Source organism: Taeniopygia guttata, chromosome 2 (assembly GCF_048771995.1).
Source record: "Taeniopygia guttata chromosome 2, bTaeGut7.mat, whole genome shotgun sequence".
Lineage (NCBI taxonomy): Eukaryota > Metazoa > Chordata > Aves > Passeriformes > Estrildidae > Taeniopygia > Taeniopygia guttata.
In genome coordinates this window covers 40,109,127-40,132,562 of record NC_133026.1, presented here as the reverse complement: position 1 = coordinate 40,132,562, position 23,436 = coordinate 40,109,127, and the positions used below count along the sequence as shown (strand labels likewise).

At 35.6% G+C, this 23,436-nt stretch overlaps 1 protein-coding gene across 1 annotated transcript in view; it reads right to left on the bottom strand.

The window, feature by feature from the left end:
* RBMS3 (RNA binding motif single stranded interacting protein 3) overlaps nt 1-23,436 on the bottom strand; it is a 757,514-nt gene that overhangs the window by 702,652 nt on the left and 31,426 nt on the right. The gene's annotated exons all lie outside the window — the stretch shown is intronic.

Here is a 23,436-nt window from a genome sequence, read left to right as displayed (position 1 = left end):
ATACTTCAGACTACTTACAGTCATCCATTTGTAATCATTGCAATAGGCTTTATTGAAAGGCTACATTTTGGGATAGAAAGCCTTACACCTTCCAGACACTCTTGCAGTTCTGGTCTCATAAGCAAAAAGCAGTACTAACAGCAGACAGGCACTTTGGAGGGGAGGCTGCAGTGCCACAGTGGCTGTGGAACGTGTACCAAGGTGGACTTGACAGCAGAATTGCCCAGAACAAAGCAGTGAGCCCACACAGCTGATAAGCCATCCCCCTGTCTGTCCACCGGCACAGTCATCCCCTCCTTCCACAGAGAAGAAGTCATGCAAGGAGCAAACTTCTGTCCTCTAGAGCTTTCCAGTCAAAGTTCTCCCAGTATCACAGGTTGGAAAATGGCAAAATAAAAGTGAAAATAAATATATTGCTTGTTCAGGCACTACAGTACACATTTATAAAAATATCTGATATATTACATAGAAAACTTCCCATGGTGGGTAATACTAAATAATCCTGTTAGAATAACAATTCCCAATCTACGATCTCAAGGACTGCAAAGTAAAATTCACAGCAAAACCAAGCCACCTAAAAATACAGAAAAACTTACCCAAGTATAAATATTTGTCAGTGGGGTCTGAAGATTACTGGAGCTGGACACTGGCAGAGAACCAAAGAAAACTAATTCCAGTGGTGGGGGCTCTGGACTCAGGAAGTTCTGCTCCTAATCCTAGAGAGTTTAACCCCCAAAACCAGAAACTTCTGAGATAGTTCAAGTAAAGATGATCATACATATAAAGAAAAGGGCAGGCCCTAGACTATATGAAAGTCAGTACAAAGTTTTGCATTTGGCTGCTGAATTTCAAACTTCCCTTTCTTCTTTTTTACTCCATCTTTCCTTTCTGTGCTGCAAGAGATTTACAATCCTATTGCAAAAATAAAATTATTAAAAACAATTCATTATAACAGTGTTCTCAGTTGTTCACTGCACAAACTTGATTGTTGTTATTCAAAGGATCTCTAGATAACTCTAAGTAGAATATACTTTTTTTAGGCTAAGATAAAGTTCTGCATAATCATTGCAAATCTCAGTGAGAGAAATTAAGATCTCCAGGCCAAGCACAGGCACATTTTGAGATAGAAACAGTAACTACAACTCTAGAAACACTAACAGATTGGACAGGAAAACATGATCTGCACCAGCAGCCTGGAGAGATGGGAAGCATGACCTCCTTCCAATCTATTCAGTGTTTCTGCTGAAGAATGGAACTACAGACCATGATAATGCAATGAGCTAGAAAACTGAACAGTTCATTGGCATTGCCTAATGAAAAGGTTTTGGAACCTTCAACTTAGTACATACACTGAACTAAAAACACAGAATTATATTTGGACCTGAGGTGGAAAGCTGGTGAACCATAACATTTTACCAAATGGCAGTGGTCTTGGAAGAGCATGCATTTGAGAAGCAGAAAGCAGGAAGTCTCACTAGAGGGCAAGCCAATCCACACAAAATAGGATGAGCCCCTAAGAAAACAACGTTGTGTTGGATGCTTCTCATATGTCCTGACAGACTGAAAAAAATTAGCAGGGATCTTTCACTTACGTGCGCTGTGGTAAACCAGCACATATTTTAGCTTCTATAGAGAATAATAAAGTGCATTGCTGAATGTGGACTATCTATTACCATACACAACATATATTAAGGATTTCTGCGCCCAGATCTATTGTACATTTTTCAAGAGAAACAGCATTAAAATATTGCTGGTGAAATCAATACTATGAGTCATTAACACACATGCTCTTGCATATTTTGCAGTTGTGTGTTGTACTGTAAAATGGGTGTAGGTGACTAAATAGACTCCAGAGACACTGATGTTCTAAAATGCAAAAGGAAGACTTTCATGACCGAGTACATTCTTAGCTCAAAAAATTAAACTAAGGGAGTGATGACAATATTAATTGAATGACAGCCCAAGAATTTGAACAATTTGATGGAAAGGGTCAAAGACTTCTAGAATCCAGTGTAATTTTTATCTTCTTATTCTTGGTTATGATCAGATGATAGTAAAACATACTGTGCACCAACATGGCAGGGATATTCTATGTAGTCCTAATTAATAAGGGTAGAAATGGTGGGAAGACATGCACAAATTAAATAAGTTGCCTAAGATCATAAAGTAGTTCAGCAGCAGATTAAAAAGAACATTATTCCCCTTTCCACAATCTCTTCTTTTGGTCATTTGTTTCACTTAGCAATTTGTCACCTCTTATGAGTAGTTAGGATAACTGCTCAGAAACTAACTAAAGCATTTATTGATATTTCCTTACATAAGAATTAATGTTCAAAGATATTTTCAGGTCTTTCTCAAACACATTTACATTTACATTAATGTGGATGAACTGAAGATGTTGCATGCAAAATGTACAAAAGTGGCTATTACAAGTTTGCAAGATTTATGCAATCTTTATAAAAATGCAGCTATCAGAGCATTTTGCTTTCTTCTGCCTCACAAATCTCTTGGTTCAGGACTCATCTATCAACTGCATACAGTATTTGAATAATTTTGACCTTTTACCACCCTTAGACAATTCAAATAACAGGTTTCCTGTTGTCAGCACAAGCTCCTTGGGGCCTCACTCAACAGTCTTATCTGTCAACTTGCATTCTAGGCAATTTCATTTCTCACTTAAGAGTTGCAAGCAGAGTTGCTTTCTCATGAAGGCTCTGACTTTATCAATAATTCTCTCCATACTGTACCTTTCAAAGTGGCTAATACAAATATCCAATGGGCCATTTTCCCACTCATCCATCTCTGCTTCTGCCCTCTTAGGCACTTTACTGCAGGTAAGGAAACATTTGGTAACCTGGAGACTTCTGTAATTTTTGAGATCTATCTATGCTGGTATTTTCTGTCTCATAAGTCTATAATTTTATGTGCTTAATGCTATCCTAAAACAATTACATTGCACTGGGATATAAAGAGACACTGTGGATGTTCATAGAGAGTAAAAGTTGAATATACTATTTGAATTTCACCATTGTCTACACAGTCCACGTGAAAATTGATACATCACAAGCTACATTTTCAAAATCATCATATCTTTTAGCTATTTTAATCCACAATTTTAATTCAGTTCTCCCCTTCATTCCAACATTTTTACTCACAGATCCCAAAACCACAAAGAATGGCTGCACAACTCAAGCCTTGAATGATATTTTTGACACCTTTAAAGACTTAACTCAGATCCTTTTTTGGAATAAAGAATCCTGTAACCCTTGGGAGATCTACTGAACTCCTACATCTCCTCTTCTAGAAAACCATCAAAATAGAATTGATAGCCTTAATGACTTTTAAACATGAACATAGCTCCTTTTAGTTTAAATTCTACGTGACTGATGAACAAAACTATTCTCTGGCCATAGCAGAGCTTCATCTTCCCTGCCCAAGACAATGAGAGAAATGGCCACACGCTCACTTTCCATAGCAGCATCATGATTTGAGCACACAAGTATCTCTTCTTTTTGTGTGGAAGGCTTTATTCACCTCAAAATTGTTATGTGAAGTTGAAAGAGAAGCAGCTATTTGTGCTGACTTTTCTGAGAGTTGGTCTGGACTCCTAGCTAGTCAGGATGTCACTGTGTGGGATGAACAGGCCTAACCTGGAAGACTCAAAGGGAAGAAAGGAAGCTCTGAGGGAAATGGGTGGGCAGCAAAGCCACATTTGTTTCACACACTGAAAACATCTGTATTTCCCCGGGTGAATTACAGGCTTCAGTCTTCTTGGTTCCTGTGGTAAGCCTGGATCTGTGTCAAATTGAAAACTTTGATGTAGTTTTCAGTACCTGGGAAAGGAATATCTCCACTGAATTCCCTTAAGTTAGAAATTAGGAGGAAAAAGTATTTTGTCCCTATAATAATTTTTAGAAACAAACAAAAGGGAGATGCTTTAAAACAACAGAAAAAGAATTTATCTAGATAATTTCTTAATGGTGTTATTTCTTCATTGATAGAGAAGAAACTTACAGAAGTAGACAGAGGCATGAGAATGTTCTACACGGGATAGGACATCCAGTAGCAGCCAAGGCTGGTGTGCAAGAACTGAAGTTTGGAGTCACATTAAAAGGGAGAGATGGAAACAAGATGATGTGTGGGCTAAGCCCTTAAGCATTTCTGCTTCACCAGCTGGTCTGAAAACCACACACAGCCTTGCTGTGTAAAGTGCAGAGGAGATTTGTGGAGGAACAAGTGCAGATATTAGAAGCACCAATTCCTCTCTGAGCTTCCATGCCATGGAGTGCCTTTATATCTGATATTCCCAGTGGAATCGTATGGAAACATCATCAGAACAGGAACATGCCATGGAATAAGGAAGAAACCCATAACAATTACATGTTTAGCTCCAGCAATCCCTTTTTTTCTTGTGTTTTTTTTTTTTTCCTTTCTCTTTTCATAGATATTGTCTCATGTAGTAGGGTGAAGCATAAGGACTCAATGTGCTAATAGCATCTTCTCTTTTTTTCATTGAAGACTGCATATATACATATGCAAATACAGTTTTGAGCTGGGATGATGGTTTTGTTTAAAACTGTCAAAATGATGTCTGGAAATTTTTCTTATGATGGAAATAGATGAGTAATCCATTTGGTAGTATCTGTGAAAACACAAACTCACTTTTTAAATATGTTTCTGCTTTTAATTCTTAAATGAATGCATACTGCTCATTTTGATTATTTCTTTCAACTCCTCTTTGCTCTCTGGTCCTGCTGAGATATGCCCCATTCTCTCCTTGCTCTTTCTACAGATTGGAAATACATTCAAACTCATCAAGCTTTTTAGAGTAAAAAACCCCAAATTGTTAAGCATAAATGAGACTGAACACAATTCATCACATCTTCTTAAGGCTAAGAATTGATAAGAAGTGTATATATTATCAATTACTCTTCTACTCAAATGCAGGGACTTGAGTACAGGATTTTTCAGTTTTGCCCACTATATTCAGGCCTTAACCTGCAACTGGTTGAATCCAGTGACACAGAGACTGCGTATTTAAACAGTATAGTCTTTAGCACTTTAATTAATATTTAGGAAAGAGTCTGACTTTGCTGTCTCTGCCTATGATAAACCTGTTTTGATGCCAGTTTTACAACTACAAGGTGAAATAAAGGACATGCTTGTAAAGGGGAAACACAAAATCCAGAATTTCCCTTTCCAAAATAATTTTAAATTCCATAAACAGTTTCAATATATCTATACTTTGGACCTAGCAATGTCTCTTCAATTTTAAAAACCATATTTTCATTATTTCTGCTTTTGTTGGATGCTATAGAGAAAAAAAAAATCACAGAGTAAAAATTTGAGAGAAAATTTGCTGAGTGGGCTATCATACATTTTCAAAAAGCAACCTGAAAAAAATATTTTTCATTTTTCTACTCAGAACTGTAGAGTTTAAAATAGACATTTGAAGGAGTACGTATTAATGAATACAATAGTGAAGAAAATTAATGAGGAAATGAGAATACTAGAGGATGCAAAAACCTAGGAAACTGATGAAAATTAAAAACCCTGCAAAGAGTTTTCTGACTCTGAATGGCAAACTCATGAGAAATAAAAGATTAATGCATCAAAAAGAACATCTTTTTGTTCCTTGAAAGAATAGGTTATTGTCTACTTGTATTTCTTGGACACCATCACTGGTAGTTCACTCACAAAATAACAATGGAAGACACATCCCTGCCCCAAGGAATGTACAATCAAAAGAGCCAATGGAAAGATGTCCAGTCATTGCAAAATCAATAGAATTAGATCCAAAATTAAGCAAATGTACTTAAACACCAACGCCTCCCAGCATATTAGCAATAGCTCAGCAAAAGACACCAGTCAGCCTGACCATTCAAAAATAGATGTTTTGATGACAGATTAAAAATAAATAGACATGGTAATGGATATAAAGAAAATAAACAGAAGTTGCAAGGAAATGGTTTGATTTAATAGCTGAAGTTCTCAGGTCAAATATGCTGTCAACAGGGTATGACACTTAAGGTCTCAAAAAGCACTCAAAGCTAAACTTCAGCTCTGTGTATGCAAATCACTGGTGTGTGTGGCTGTTTATCACTGTCACTTGTACAAGAAAATGATAGAATTTACATCTGTAAAAGCCTGTTTGTGCTTAGTTTGTATTCAGTTAGCACATACAGCTGAGGTTTGTATGCATATCTGTGTATTTTATCATTTGCTTGCAGAAAAAGCAGTGCTCAAATTGTAGCTGAAAAATAGATGTCATATTTGGAAACTCTGGTTCTGAGTAGTGCTCAGAAAAAGCAAAAAAGTCCCAATACAATGGTTCAGACAGAATCTAATCTATTTCTAGCAATGACACCAAAATAAGATAACACAGTTTACAATCAAACAAGATGCCAGACAACATGCAGATATTAGAGTAAGTTTGTCTGTTTCCTTTCTTGTGCCCTTTAATTGACAATGAAGTAGTTCATAATTTTGACAGTTGTTAGAGGTCACTTTACATCAGAGAAGGTTCTAATGCTTTGTTACAAGTAGACACAATTCATAATTCTCAGTACTCTTGTTTTATCCTGCCATGAGGAAGACTCATGGCGTGTCTGTTCTTTACAATGGTGTCAGTCATGTAAACAGAACCAAAATTCCTGGATCGGGAGAGGTGTGAGGCTGAATTAGTCGGCTAACCATCTGTGGCATTGACCTAGGCCCTTCACCAAATTCTGTATCAGCACAGTCCAAGCTATCCCCAGTGCACAGGGATCCATTGGCCTTTGTGTATTTGCCATTAATATATATTATTTTTATATTTATTCATGTTTCACAGGGTATTATAGTAAGATCTAGATAAAATTTATTTAGCATAAGTGCTTACATTCTGAAACACAAGGCCCAGCTGCCAAGGAGAAGAGTGGGACTATAAAGCTGTTCACTGTCCAGTTTAGTTCTTTCATTTGCCTCTAAGAGACAATGTTAGACCTCAAACAGTGAACCACATTCACTCATAGTCTGGGAGTTTATCTATACAGCTTTTTATCTTGTTTCATATGAGCACCAGAACTCACAGCTCCAAAAAATAGTTCAAGTCAGAATCCAACAGCAATCCAAAAGATTGTGTTCTTACTTCTTCATCAGCCACTTAATTTATTCTCAACTTCCAAAAGGTACTTTCCTTGGATCTACCTGTATCTACCTCAATTGAAACTCATCTTCCAGATAAGATAAATGGTGTCCCTCCACAACAGAATGCAGCATACTTAAAAATGGAATTCAAGTTTGAGAGCTAGAGGGTGTGTCTGGGAAGAGAAGGCCTATGTGAAATAGATCTAGAAAATGTTTCTGGTTTAATACTGGGAATTTATCTGGAAGATAGCCAAAGTGCTAAACAGCTTTTACTAGAAACAATAAAGCTGTATAATAACCTGGTGCTGGTTTGGTCCTGGGAAAATCCTTATTTTCTTGCTAACGGCAAGATGCCTATTGTTTCTTGGGGCATTACCACACTGATGTCTCACAATAAGAAAACAGTTTTGCAGGAAAAAAACCCTATTTTGAGTGCCGTCTATGAAATCAATTTGCATTTCTATTACTTTCTAATGAAAAGCATTGCAGTTTACATACTTCACTATATTTATATGGCTTTTATAAGCTTGTCAAGTTATCTATTTTGTTAGCCCTGCATTAAGTGCTCTGGAATAATTGTGTTTACTGTATTAGACACTTCTGTCTTTTCTAAAGAAAATTAGATGAAAACTAGGAATTGATATCTTATCTAAGACCAATGGGCCTCCTGTTCCTGTACCCTGACAGTGGCTAGTGTCAAATACACTTCAAAGGAAAATAAGTAGACAAAAGCATCAAATAAATATGCAAGAACTAGTGGGTGCTCGACTTTCCTCTTAATTGCCACCACAATGTCATTTATTTTGGCCAAAATAACAAATTATATCTACAATGTAAAGATTTTTTGCTGCAACTCCTGTAACTGCTTTTCTCTTTAGCCATATAAAGGTCTAATACTCCAAGAATTTAAAAGTCATTTAAAAATTCCAAAATAAGGTACAGCAAAGCAAATGCAAATCAGCAGACATTACATTCTCAAACATGAGTAATGACTCAGCGTTGTTCAGATGTGCATTTTTATTTCTACAGCTGCATCTTGCAGTGCAGTGCTATCAGTCAGATTGAAGCTTTAAACAATCTGGTGATTTTACAGTTCTGTGACATCTAATAGCTCATTAGCTTTTTTCTACCTGTCACAACAACATAACAATCTATTTAAAGAGCTCTTATTTAAGATTTTCCTCCTACTAAAAAAGCCTGTGTTCTGGGACATGGTTCAGAGGGATGGGAGGATTAAATAGGTACAAGCAGATAATATTGCCTTCGGGCCATTCTTTCTGAAGAAATTAACTTTACAAATGTCATTTAGAGTGAGAACTTTCTTATTCTCTGTTTAGGAAACAATATGGTTCAAGTATAACTTCAATTTTTTAAAAAAAAAGGAGGACAAGAAAATATTAAAAATAGTCTCTACTATTTCATTTCTATTTCATTAGAACATCCACTCAAACCATCTTATGTATTTGTGCATTTAAACATGTGGGTATGCATCTTCATAGAAACCACAAACATATATAAAGTATGTATCCATATCATATGGATGCACTTACCTCTGCATATTTGACATGGAATAATGGGTAGATAGTAAACTAAATCATCCCTGCTTGTCATTTGACATGTTTCAGGATGAACTAGAAAAGCATTTACAAGCAAGAAATGCTAAGGTATTGGGAAAAAAAAATCAATAAAATAAAATAAAATAAAATAAAATAAAATAAAATAAAATAAAATAAAATAAAATAAAATAAAATAAAATAAAATAAAATAAAATAAAATAAAATAAAATAAAATAAAATAAAATAAAATAAAATAAAATAAAATAAAATGTTTTTATCAATGGAAATTGAAAATTTCTCTTCAAACACAAAGGCCAATTGAAAGCGGTCTCCAGGGGAGGAAAACAAAACCCAAAACAACCCATAATAAAATCTTGATCGATGAAACAATTCTAAAATGTTGGAAAAATAAATTAATCTGAATAGAAAGTAGCTAATTGGTGTAGCTGATTATGGATAAGTATTAAAAGAATAGCAAAAGACTAAGCAGAAAGCTAAGACAAAATTAAATGGATGCAGAAGACTCGCTGGAGAACAAGTTTATGATTTAAGAGTAGCAGATAGAAGAGATATAAATTGAACAGATGTAGGACTCTCAAGTGGAAATTCAGAAAATCTGGAAAGTTAAAATTACAGGTACTGATTTCACCAAAAATATAAGAAGTTACTATTATATTGGAATATCTCATTTGGCCCGTTCTGGGTAACAAGTTTAGTATGCGTTACTTGTCATAGTACAAAGAATTCTTAATTGCTTGAGATGCAATTTCACAGCTCAAGTCTTCAAGTGAATCCATGATTGCTTATTTGGTGCTGGTGTATATTTTAAGAGTTGTGGGAAAAAATTCTCTGAAGTAATTTCTTTTTCAAAAATAAACGCTTAACTTTTTGGCATAGCAACCAAGTTATCTCTACTGGTAAAAATACAGCTCCTTGTTATCTGGCTAATACTTGGCTAAATATGTTTTGTTTTCAGGAGGCAACTGAATCTGGTGTATGAACAGCCTTTATGATTGATGGTGATGGTTTGATGAGTGAAATCCTTGTTCTTCTTCAGCAGGGATTTTACATCAATAAACTTTTTCTCTGCACTGAAAAATAGGGGTTTCAAAACAAAACTGTTCAAACTGAACGAGAGAAGCCTTTAAAAATTCTTGTGAAATACTTCATTCAGAGAAAACAGCTTTGTCATAATATTCAGGTGCTCATTGGTAATCAAATTTTGGTTTTCCTTCTCATTGTTTAACATTTGTAATAACTGGGATGCACTCAATATTGTTTATTATCTTGAAAACTGTTCAGGTGCCTGATAGGCCTAACTTTTTGGAAAAAATTATTCATTGTAAATGCAAAAAATAATTAACCTATTAAGTACTTTATATTTCCTATAAAGAAAATGCAGGTACAGTATATCACTTATAATGATTTACAATTAAATTATCTTTTAAAAATTCTCAGAGTGATATTTCAAGATTTTTGCATGGGCTGAGAAAAGCTGTACTTAATACAATATCCAAAGAGATTAAGGGGGATTCAGTTTTTATAGACATAAGATCATCAAAGGGAAACCTTTTAGAAACTTAAACGGAAGGCTTCAGAAAAAGGTAAATATGATCCAGCTTCATAGGCCCCAGCCACCAGAGGATGATACAGCCTATTTGTAAACAAATGGTTAATTATTAGCTGTGGTGTTTGAGAGATGATGATTGCTAGGGATCTATGAGTAAGTTATCTCATTTCCTTTAATCGTGGTAATGACTCAATATTCCTAGCTAGAATGGAGTTTCAGTATGTTCCACCAATCTTGCAATACACTTTATCAGTTGGGTATTTTGGGTTTTTTCTTAACTCTAAGCAAGAGTGATCATAAGACATGATATCTTTGGGGAGCATTTACTATGACAAAGCACTGCATACTTAGCAGAACTACAGTCAAAACACTCTTTTCTGTTTCATAGCAAAACTTCATTTGTAATTTGATGTAGAAATAAATATAAGTGCTATTAAAAATGACAGCAGGGAAGAAATAGTAAATAGTAAGAAAAAATAAAGTATAAATGTTGCATAATAACCCAGTTAGTTCTACTGTACAAAGGCAAAGAAAACTCCCGAATGCTTATTAACACAATCCATTTTTAAATACAGAGCACCACACAGTGTGTGGGAATGGGTCAGTTCCTGTCTTCAGAGCTCTAGTAAATTGGGCAACATAGCTGAAATGACCAGAAAATAATTTACTGGATTTTTGTCCTTTGACCTTGCAAATTTCTCACCACTGAACTTTTCTACACAGCTGGAATACCATCTTGAGCTTATACATACACCCCTGTCTTTTAACTTCATGAGCTTAAATATGTCTCAGATATTTCATTACTCGGATATTCTGATTTAGACTTTTCCTCCTCAGAGGCACATGGTGACAGAAACACAAAGTACCATGTATACTCTTGAAGGTATTCTAAGAATGACTGATACATGTCAGTTCAGTAAAAAAACCTTGCAATTATGAATTTTTGAGGAAATAGGTATATGTTATTCATAAATGACCAAAGAACAGGACTAGGTTTGGAAAGTTAGTGCAACTGCCTAGCTTCTAAAAGCAAAAATTCTAAACAGGCATTACAGCATATGTACTCACTCTCAAATGGTTGTTGTTCATGGGTGCAGTACAGACCTCCGACATGTAACCTAGAAAAGTACTTGAGTTGTGAAAAACTGTCCCTCTTCTGTGAATCAGCCGCACAAGGCAGGTGAGACATGCATTTCATCTGGCCTACAGAAATATTGGCTGGCTGGAGCAAAACACTGGTTCCTGGGGAAGACAAAGGTAATACCTATCTATCATTTTCTAAACAGAAATTCTATAGGGGTACTATTTCCTGTACATCCATATCAGTCAGATTCCTCAGTGGCCTTCCCAGTTAAGTAATTTCTTTCTGAGATCCAGACTGTTCCCACTCCTTTCTATTAATTTTGCATTTTAATTCCTCTTTTCTCTGCCTTCATTTCTTTTCCCTAATAATTTCATTTCTCTTGCCCTGAGCTTCATCGTTTTCCCCATCCTTGTAATACTCAGGCCCAGCTCCTAATGCTCCACTTAGGCAGTTTTCCTTTTATTGCTGTGGCACCAGCAGGGGTTCTTTGACACAAAAAGAGAGATAATCTCCTGCTACAAATTCTGTTCTCCAAACCACAATACTTGTCAAAGAGAGGAGGAATTGCACAAAGCCCTATTTGGCCACTTCAGTCCAGGCAAGGAGAAGATGAAGCTTGGAGAAGGTAACTGCCAAACCCTAGTGGCTAAAAGCATGGAGGCTTTTTCTTTTTTTCTTTTATTTTTCATAGGTTATAAATGCAAGCCAAATGTAGGCAGATTTTCACAGCATAACTCATGCCAAGCTTTAGGCCACTACTCCAGAACATAAAGATAATACAGTTTCCTTGGTAATTGTAAACATTTCTCATAGGAGCAAAAATTTTTTCCTATGAAATGTATTGTGAGGCATGGACCTGCTTGGTTAAGCTTTCCAAAACAAGTACTACATTCATTTCAGCCTGAGGCAGACACCTGCCATGGAAAACTTCAAGTTAAGTATTTAATATTTCAGATAAAATTGTATTTTATCTGAAGACGCTTAATAATGGGAAAAGACAGTGTCATAAATAAGGGGATTTCTTATGTGTTTATTTTAGATTTTAACTGTACCCAGCATTGTGGGGATTGAGTTATTTCCTCTCAAGGGGATGAGAGTAATTTTGCAGACAATCTTAAAAACAAAATTTAAATACAGCTGTCTGCTTTGTTCTTCAAGGGCATGGGAGATGCTTCAAAAAGGCTGAATTGTGAACTAAACAAAGCTTGTTTTAATAATTTCTGTGTATGCATTTGGAAGGCATCTGAAAAAATACCCATGTGATTTTCATCAGATTCAGTGATACTGGGTGTGTTGTGTGTTTCCCAGGATGAGATTAGGCAGATTGCCTTGAGTTTGCTCCACAGGGGACAGGTCAACTACCTTTATTGCATGCCATCAGCAATGTGCCACTGAGACATTTCCAAAAGATTAAATACTTCTCAGGATTAAGAGGCCTGGTTAAAATGGAAAATTTCCTTTTTTGTTTTTTGCTACATGTAATGCCTATTAGGAGGCTATAAAGGGGATTATGGAATCATAAATCACCAACAGTATTGTTTGCTGAGGTCTTTTTGTTCTTACTGCTTATACTTATGAAAGTACATGCATTTTCAAATTGTATATGCATGTATATTTTTATTAAAGTAAGTGCAGAATAGTATGCTGTTTAGCCTCCCTAGACAACTGATGCATTTCTCAAGTCACCATGCCAGTTAAGCTTTGCTTTGTGGTTAGAAGTCGCAGTTGGTATAATTATTAAAGAGAAGAGATTTTCAAGGATTCAAAGGATTGCTTATCAGCAAGTACTCTTTATGTGACTCCATAATACTTTCCTGTTCTGTAGTAGAGATTTCTTTAAAATTTCCTCTACAATCAAGAATAAAACTTAAGAACTATGCTAATAATGGTAAACTCTATTTCTTGTTAATTATTTCTCAGGCTCACATAGTACTCTTTCAGTTTATATTATCTGACTGAATAATACAAGATTCACATATTTTGGAATTTACCCTTTTTAATTAAAATGTTATTGAGAACAAGATACAGAATCTCAGTTGATCAAATAATTACTAAAACAATTACCAAAGCCTAACATGATGCTTCCATATTTTTAGTATTAAATTTTTTATTTTCTTTTGGAAGCAGTTGTAACCTTCTCTCTTTGTGTTAATTCAATGCACAAATGAAGGCTGGCATGAGGTTCATCATTTCACATTACAGGTCAGTCTCAGAGGCTGCAGAGCTATGGATGGAGGTTCTTATTTTTGGATAAAGACTCACAGAGCCCCTACTTTATCTTTCCAACTATTTTGCTCCTGAATCTGACCCTGTCTTTAAAATGGGCATCATGCAGTGAAGCACAGAAGTGTTCTGATGGCATAGATCTATTTTGAAACTTTTACTTCCAGTACATCTCCTCTAGAACTTTAAGAAAAAAATCTGTCTCAGATCAGGGTCCCATTGTGCTAGGAGCTGTACAAAAAAAAAAAAAAAAAAAAAAGACTCCAAAGAACAAAAATAAAAAGGAAGTTGGGGGGGGGGGGATGCAATAATTCTGGTAGATTTTAATAGGCACTTGGGTGTTAGTATGAAATTAGTAGGAATTAATGCTATATAAGAAAATGAATTCTGACATTACAGACCATGCAATATAATTTAAAACTTTTAAACTAGGTAAGAAATACCAAAGCAAGTGCCAATGGAAATAATCTGAGATCAGTAAGACTGTACTTTCCACTTCTGCCAGACTTAAGCTCAGAGTAACTGAATTAGTTTTAGGTTTAACTTAGCCTATCTGAAGGAAGACTGACAAAGATACATCCACTTGCCATATTTGTAATAACACTGGCTCAGGTTAGGGCTCAGAGACAAAACAAGACCTGGCCTGAGAAAACATTTCACTGCCTCTGATTCCATGTTCATACTCAGTGTCCCAGCTGAGGATACATTAGGACCCCTGCTTCTTTGCAGCTTATTGTTTAGAACTAGGATAAGTTTTTTCACTAACAGCTGCCTAGCTGTTGACATTTTTCTGCTCTTTTAGAACTATTTTTCTTTATCATAGGACTAACTACATGTTTTCTGCCAAGCTTATCAATAATGTACTGCACATATGTATCTTTTACAAAATATTCATATTGCCCTGTTTTTTAAATTATTTCTTTTATCTCATGTCTCCTGCTTTCAACATTTTTTTAAGCTTCAATACTTGGAAATATTTTCTCTCTTTGGGGCAGGAACATTGAACTCTTCCTGATGCCTAACTCAAGTGTGGAAATCAACACGACCTATCACATATACTAAGTTTGGAATATTGAAATGTCAAGTGCAATTCTGAAGAAGGTATGAAGGACACCCAGTGCCTACGGAGACAGACTGAACCACCATTTCCTGAGATACCTGCAGCCAGAAAGGATGAATGTGATCATGGCATAAAATAAAGCTATTCAGACCTGGCAGCACCCCTGGAAGGTGACAGCTATGCAAACTTTCTATGTTTGGCTCAAAAAAGTGACAAGCAAATGCAGAATAGTCTGGTAACAATAGCAATGGAGATTTTCAATGCATTCAGCATACTTTGGGAATGCAGGATACACATCCAAGGTCTCTTAAGAGTTAGCACTTAGTAACACCCTAACGTTGTCTTTCCGTTTACTGTTGCTCATGTAAAACTGTATAGTATTATACACAGGCCAGTTTCCATTTTATTGTACAGGATCTGTTTTGTTAGGGAATGCTCATTAAGTTCTCTTCAGTTAGCTATTAGGCATGCTATGTGTAGGCTTTGCCTCTGTTTTTGTGCAGTGTGTGTTTAAAGCCCATTTCTGAAGGCCCATTGTCATCCCAGGCCCACACTCTTTGGGTATGAATGGTGTGTTCACTGTGTACTCGAAAACTGAACATGAAATAGATTTGGGGTGTGCTGCAGACTGCAAACTTAGATCATGTCCAAGCAAGTTGGAGCATACTTCTGACTGAATCACACCTGGCCAAGCATCAGCTGCCTAGCAGTGCCATAACATGGCCAATGACACATCTGTGAGCCATGTGACTCTTCATAGGAGGGTCTCAATCTTGTGAAATACAAAGGCAGACGGATTTGTAGGCCGTGTGAGCTCCAGAAGCCTTTCTTAGCCCGTAGGGAATGTTACAAGTGTCCTGTATTTGACCATGAAAAGCACTAAGACACATCAAGGGGCACAGCAGCCTTAGTGAGCTCCATGGTCCAGCCCCTAAAGTGCCATGCAGACATAATCATATTCATGAACATATGCCTAGTTCTTTTACCTTCTTCCACCAACCCTTCCAATATCAAAAAGTGTTTTGTTTTTGACCCTTCCTTACAAAGAAAAGAAAGCTGTGAGATGCTTAGAGCAAATAATTATAATAATTACTTGACAGGGTTATTATTACAGTGGTCCACTTGCTCTCTCATTCTCCACCATTGCACCAGCAATTCATTTGTTCAGTCTTGACTTGAGTGAAGCACTGCAGTTTCCTTCTAGCTCCTCCAGTGACAGAGAGAAACTGCAGTGCTGTGCAGGACCTGAAAATGTGAGTGCAAAAAATATGCTTTGCAGTTCTTTGGTTGGCAGAATGCCCCACCATATGACCCAGCCTGCAGAGAATGACCTGAAACTATGGAAATGGGACACAGCCTTTCCCTCTGTCGTGAACAGCTGCACTGCACCTACCTCTGGCCTCAAACATAGTGAGGAATTATAGTTCTCCTGCTTATAGCAATATAGCTCACATCATCCATTAATTTTGTGCATGATAAAACTGCTTCATTGTGGTGATACATCCTCTCTTGCAACCAGTTCACAAAATTGGTGAGATAAACTTGAGAGAACAAGATGCATTGTTCTGAAAGATGATACAGTTTAATTGCATGCTCTGCAGATCAGAGAGCTCGAGAAGGAAGTTTGCCTCCAAAATAAAATTGCTTGGTTTTATTCCATGTTCCCTTTCACAGTCACATACTATTTGCTCTTCAAATATTGTCCTCCTAGCTTCTTTATTTTTATTACTTTTCATATTTATAATGCTGAACTTTTTTCACATTATTTTTCTCCATATAATTAATTTTGCATTTTCTAAGCAAACTTTCCTTGGTTTCCTTATTTCCTTCCTGTATTGGCAACCTCCTTTGCTCTTCTCTTTTATCTCTGTTCTCAGTAATATTTGCAACACCTTCTAATTTGCTTGCCATCTTTGTCTTAACACTCCTCTCTTTCAGATTATTAACAATACTGTTTAATAAGACATGTTTAAGAGCTTGTGCTGCTTCCTTTCTTGCATTCTCAATGACTCTTTGCAGCATGCAACCTGAAGAAATCTATTTCCCTAAATATTGATGTGAATAAATGGTAGGACACATTGTTTAGGGATCATATTGTGTTCTGAGGAACAGGCAACTCTCTGATTTTTCAATAGAAACCACTCCTACCTTACACTCAGAGAGCTCACAAACTCAGGTTTTGCTAAACTTAAGTAGAAGATTCACAGATTGTAGATATAGTTAGAGATTTTTACAAATCCAGAGATTTTTTTATAAATCCACTGCTCTGAAGAAACTGTCCTATTCAGCCACATCCACCTATTTTGGCTCCTTCCATGCATGCTAAAATCCTGCTCTGCATGCCATTCTTGTCCAAGTACAGCCAGCTGAAACAGGATGATGTGCAGTTTATCTTCCTGCAAGGTAGCCAGAAATGGTACTGTGCCCATGCTGTTCATAATATTTTGGCTGTCAATCATCTGCTACAAGTACTTGAAGAGTGAAAATTTCAGAAATAACTCCTCTCCAATATCCATGACCAACAATCTTTGGTCAAAATGTTCAGATGTAATCAAGATACCAGGGAATTTTCTATTATATCTTTTTCACCTCTACATTAACTTTGGTAAATGTATTTATTCATTTGTTTGTTTAATGGTGAAATTTTACTGCTTTATTAAGACTTCTGTATGGCAGGAAACTCTTGGCCTAGCCTTTAACCTACTTAACCAGCTTTTTCTGACTCTATTGCTACTAAACATTGGGAAAAAATACAAAAGATCAATATGTTGAATATATGTGAAATGCTATATTGGTAAGCATATTTAATACAGTACATCATACATGCTTATATTTTGTTTTGTAACTCTTCAAGCATCCTGTGAGGTTCAGTTGCATTTTTAAGTATTTCTCATAACGATGCAGACAAGACTCTTCCAGCTCAAAAGCTCAAAAGAATTTTAATATTTTTTCTTAGTCATTACTGGTTTGACTCTTAGTTCAGTAAAGTGAAATGGTTCCCAGCATAGGGGTCTGGTGAAAATAAATATATAGCTTAAAGTTGTATCATGTTTTTATTGCAGACTTTTTAGGGTACTTCACATCATTGCATTTATCAGAAATGCCTCACCATTTGCATTTCTGTCTGAGCTAGCAACTACTAGAGTTCAAGTTTGAACTGAATATAATTGACTTCACTACCTGTTCTACTGCCTGAAGCTGTTAGACACAGCTTCAAAAATAATGTGAAGGAAGAATAAACTGGTTTTACCATCAAAAGAGAATCTCCTGCAGCCACTATTCCTGCCCTGGCTCTACTCCCTCTCTTACATCACCAGATGTACATATGTGACTACATGGTGAACTGGATAAACAAAGTAACCTGGACAATCTCTAACTCCTTGCTGGAGGGGATTTGGGATTATTTTGATCCAGATTGGTTTTATGATCTAATTTACTAAATACTCAGACAAATACTTCATTGCATCAAGGGACACTGAAAAAACCAAAGCACCAAAGTCAGAAGGACTGGACTGCAGCAATGTCAATTCAATGCTTTGAAGCTGTGATACTAGAAAAGTGTGATTAAAATAAAACAGTACCTAAAATACATCAGTAGCCCTAGTAAACTGTGATGAAAATGCAGTTGTGAGAGATTTCCTGGAAAACACCAATCTAGGTAGCATAATTATTGAAACAAGGTAAATTATTAGCTAGTTACTGAAAGTATAAAACCTTCTTTTTCCATAAGTGTTTCATATTGCCTGATAAGAATTCCTCCCAAGTCTGTGAAAAAACTATTTATTAAAACTTTGCCTATTTTGGCTTTTTTACTTACTTTTAAGCCTTCTCAGAATTTTGGTCTTACCTCTCGGCTGCTTTATTTTTCTTCCTAATTTCTTCTGAGAGATTTTGCCAGAAATCCTTTTGAAAAATCAAAGTAAATCACTTCCTCAAGATGCCCCTTTATACACTGTACTGTAGACTCAAAGAATTTAGCTGGTCAGGAATGTGTGATTTACGCTTGTGGCAGCTAGGCCGGTTTGATCATATCTGCATATATTCATCCAAGAATTTCATTACTTTCTCCTTAATTATACTGCATCTGTTCTTATAATACTGAAGAGAAGTTTGCAAGTCTGTGATACCTGGAGTCATGCTTGAATCCTTTTAAAGACGGAAACAATGCTTGATATTTTTTAAATATAGCAAATTTTTTGCTTTAAATGATGTACAGATTTTAGAGCTTCACTTTCATATTATATGTTTATCTTTTGCTCTGACTTCTTTTGCCTTTTAGTCACAAGCAACATGTAGCAAAGAAGAAGTATTTTCAAAGATAAGTTATGTTTGCTTGAGGCCATAAAAATACTAAAAGATGACTGGCCTAAATGACATTATTTACTACTTAAAATATTTCTTAGCATTAAATATAATTATGTGCCACTTTAAGAAACCTCAATAACAAGAGCTGTCAGAAATAAAATTGTTTTGAGAATAATTTCAGTAATATTTTCTTTATAAAAAGTCTCAAAATGAATTAAATTATTCCAAAAATTGCACCAAATAATTTTAAGAGTCTTTTCACTGAAAAATTAATGTGAGAGTGGTGACCATTTATCCCATAAAATAGCGAAGAGAAGGCCTTTATATTTAAAATTAATATTTTATCTGTCTCTTTCTGCCTGTTTCCTAATTCCATTTTTATCCACTTTGTTCTGTTTCTCTTTTCCTTCCCTACTCCTTAGGGTGGGAGGAAAGAAGTTTGCTTTGATCTTTATTCTATTCTGTAGGTTTTATTTTTTAAGAATAATTTTAGATGTAGGACAGTGAAATGAGCACACTTTGGATGTTAATTAAAATCTGTGTAGCAACTAATAATCCTCTGGACAAACATTATATTTTTGAAGTGAAAAAACTCTTAGAGACTACTTAGAGTTAAATTTTCCGGTAGTGAACTTAATGTTAACCAAAAGGGATTATATATGAGGATCAAAGGACAATTAAACCTCACTATTGTTTAATATTGGAAAAAAGGAGGGTCAAGACTATACAGTTGAAATGCAGTTTCTAACCACTGAAAGATATGTGCAAATCAGTTCCAAACATATAAATATCCATCATTTTCCTATAATGCATTAAAAATTGATTTAGAATTAGAGAATATTGACTGTTTTTATTTAAGCAGCTATGTAATAAATCATATTTCAGTTATCTGTGGTTTTTAAAAATCTAAATAAAAATATATCAATGTGGTAAAAAAAAAAACCATTTAAGTTTTTAACCTTAAACTAGAAAATATAGCAAGCTTTTTAAAAACTTTATCATGTCTTGTAATTACCACTTAAAATAATTATTCCTTTTAATAGTTCAAACTATTCCGCTTCATGAAAAACCAGTCAATTTGTGAGAAAGTGGGCAATATGTGAGTAGAGTTCAGCAGTACTGAGAGTGTGCTGACACAAAGCCACTAAGTGATTCTCCATGGCTGAATCCCAAGGTCTGTTATAAAGCAAATTAAAAACATCTGGCTGTGAGCACCCTGATCTAGGGAAAGATGTCTGTGCCCATGACTGGGGACTAGGATTTGGTGATATTTAGAGGTTATTTTTAACCCAAAGCAATCTATAGTTTACTGAAATTATAAACTTAATAAAGCAACATTTCTTAGGTGCCGTAATAATTTCTGTACCATCTAAGCTTACAAAAACTTACATGCAAAAAAATAATTTACCAAGAATGCTGTGAAAAGTATCGCATGAAGAGATACAATATTATTCTGGACTGTAAAAAATTACTTTATTTTTAAGCCTGCCTCTATCTCATATGACTGGGTTCTGACTCTACAGAATTTCTCCTGGTACCAGATTCCAAAAAAGTCTTCAAAGGTGAGGTATCATGGTCCTGAAGATGGTACTAACAAAACAGAGTAAAAAAAGTGGCTGCCTAGCTAGCATGTGTTTCTGAAGAGAACTGTGGTAGGAAGCAGTATTCAGTTCAGCCTGAAGAAGAGAAGGCACAGGGGGATCTTACCAATGCATACAAATAACTGAAGAGACAGTGCAAATAGGACAAAAGCTCTTCCCAGAGGTGGCCAGTGACAGGACCAGAGCCAATGGACACAAATTGAAATATTGGACTCTTCCCCTGAAAATCAGGAAACACCTTTTCACCATGGTGGGGACTGAGAACTGGCACAGTCTGCCCAGGAAAGCTGTAGAGTCTGTCCTTGGAGATATTTAAAAGCCACCCGAGAGTGGTCCTGGGTAAACAACTCTGGATGTCCCAGCTAGAACAGGATGGTTGGACCAGACAACCTCAGGAGGCTATTACAACCTCCACCATTTTGTGTTTCTGTGATAATCCTTTCATAATGGAGTAATTTTGCACCAGGAAAGGCAAAACAATGCAATAGTAAAAAAACACAGAGTTTTTGTCCAGATTTTCAGGCATTTCAAGGCATTCGTAGACCTGATGCTGCAGAAGTACAGCAAGAATATGTTGAAATAAAATATTAATAACTGGGAGATTGAAAAATACAATTTCTACTGCATAGAAATATCAAAGATAAGACCCTGTGAACGCAGTCACTAAACTACACTGAATCATTACATTTTTCATTTTCAAGAGGGTATGAGGAGTACAGTCCCTTCTGGTTCTGCTGCTCCTCCTATTTTCTTTAAAAGCATTTGTGGGAAGAAGCCAATTTTCTAAACAAATTCTAGATAATTTATCCCTAATTTTTTGCACATACATGATCACTTTTAAGAAATATTATTAATGTCTGATATATTAATCTTTCAATAAGAAATTACAGTACAAATAATCTTGCCAGAATAATTTTTAAAAACAGAGAGTAAATAATCAGGAGATAATATTCTAATGAATGTAACACCACGGCAAAGTCCTTCAAAAGACAAAGGTAATTTGATGAAAACTTTCTAATTGCTAGAAGGCTTTTGGAAATGATGGAAGATACCAACTTTTTTACAGGAGATAATGAAAGTTGTAAATAAAAGAGTTTGCATTTTATCCAATTTTGCTTTTAACATTTGGAAATAGTTTACTTATACTCAGAAATAATGAAGAAACAAGAAAATTTCTTCCTTACTAACATAGGATATGCTGTTACCATCAATTTAATCTATTAGAAGTCAATCAACTACAAGTTTCTTCTGTCAAAAACTCAGAATTTTAAGATAAACTCTGTCCCGACAGCTGAGTAGGTAAATCTTAAAAGATGACCACTTCTAGACTTTATTTTCTGAGTTCCATCTCTTTGGACGATGTCTTGGATCAAATGCCTTCAGAACAATTGACTTTAACTATGTGGAAATATGCTTCATGCATTCAACTTAGACAAACATGCTATTTGATATCCCAAAGGAGAACTTGGTTTTTCAAATTTTGGAAAAGATTTATAATAAATTGCAGTTGAAGAAATGCCTTAGGCCAATATGGCTGTCCTCAAAGCACACTGCACTAGCAGACAATGCACAAGTCTAAAGTTTCTCTTAAAGCAAAAGCTATGACCCTTTGCCTTATAAATAATTTCAATCTGACCTCCCTCTACATGTAAACACAAAACCACCCTATGAAAAGAATCAAGAAAACTTTCAGATCATGCAGAATACCTAAATTCTGTATAGCCCTTCTCAGCTGTGTTTTAAAGTAGATGTAGATTCTGTCTTACTGTAGTAAAAAAAAAAAAAAAGCACATGAATTCATGACCCCATTCTGGGGGATGGGGCAACATCCCCATTCTGGGGCATCCTTTTCACATCAACTTTGACTCAAAATGAGGCCCTACAACACAGGTGAAGCAAAGAACTTCCACACCATGCCCAAGAGGATGTACAAGCAGAGTGCATGAGGGTGCATTTCAATGCTAATAACATGTAGATTATATAAACATAGCCTCACTGTGTCTGACCTAAAGGGTCATGATGAGAAAATAAAGACAAGAAACAGATGAAAGCTGAGAATGCTCAAGTATATCAAAAGTATTAATCTTAAAGGGCTTTCCTGTAATAAATAGTATAATAGGAACCAAACAGCCTGGCATAGGATAGAACAAACTCTGGGCTTTCCTGGGATAATGCTCCCAGGAGGGAACAGCAAAAGAAGCATATTCTCATGTCCAAAGACAATGCAGATCACTAATGTTTCAAGGGCTGTAAAAGGAACAGAGCGTAACAGAGTCTAAAAAGTTGCCCCATGTGACAAGCCTCATTTATCTGAAAAAAAAAAAAAAAAAGTAATTTGAAAATTATCCAAAATATTTATTTTTCAAATAAAAGAAAGTACATGGAACAAGAAAAAATAACTAATGTTGAGTTATAATGCTGTCTTTTAAAATAGTCTTCAATACACTGAAACATCTTTATAAGGTATGGAAATTTCTTTCTTCAAAATCAATTAGATATAAATTGCATCAAAAAAGGCAGCCAATTATACATCTCTACAAATTCCCAACATTGAATAATAAATTTTTGTGGCAGTGAAAGAGTTGAAGTGAGGATCCATTATCCTTTCCAGCTCAAATGCTGTATTTTTGCTCAAATTCCAGTGTATGCTACTCACTGTTATGTTTGTAACTAGTATTGAAGCACCAGCCCTGTGTAATCAAAAAAGTTTGCTGTGAGACTGTCAGTCTCACTTGATTCTTACACTTCATCATTTCCACAAACCACCAGATACAGTAAGACTATGCAAGTTATCATCATTCTCTGCTGTTCTATAAATTAATTTCCTATTCACAAGGCAGAACTTGTATTGAATCCAGTTGAGATTTAGAAAGGCAGCTCTCAGGTATCATATTTTAGCAGACAATGAG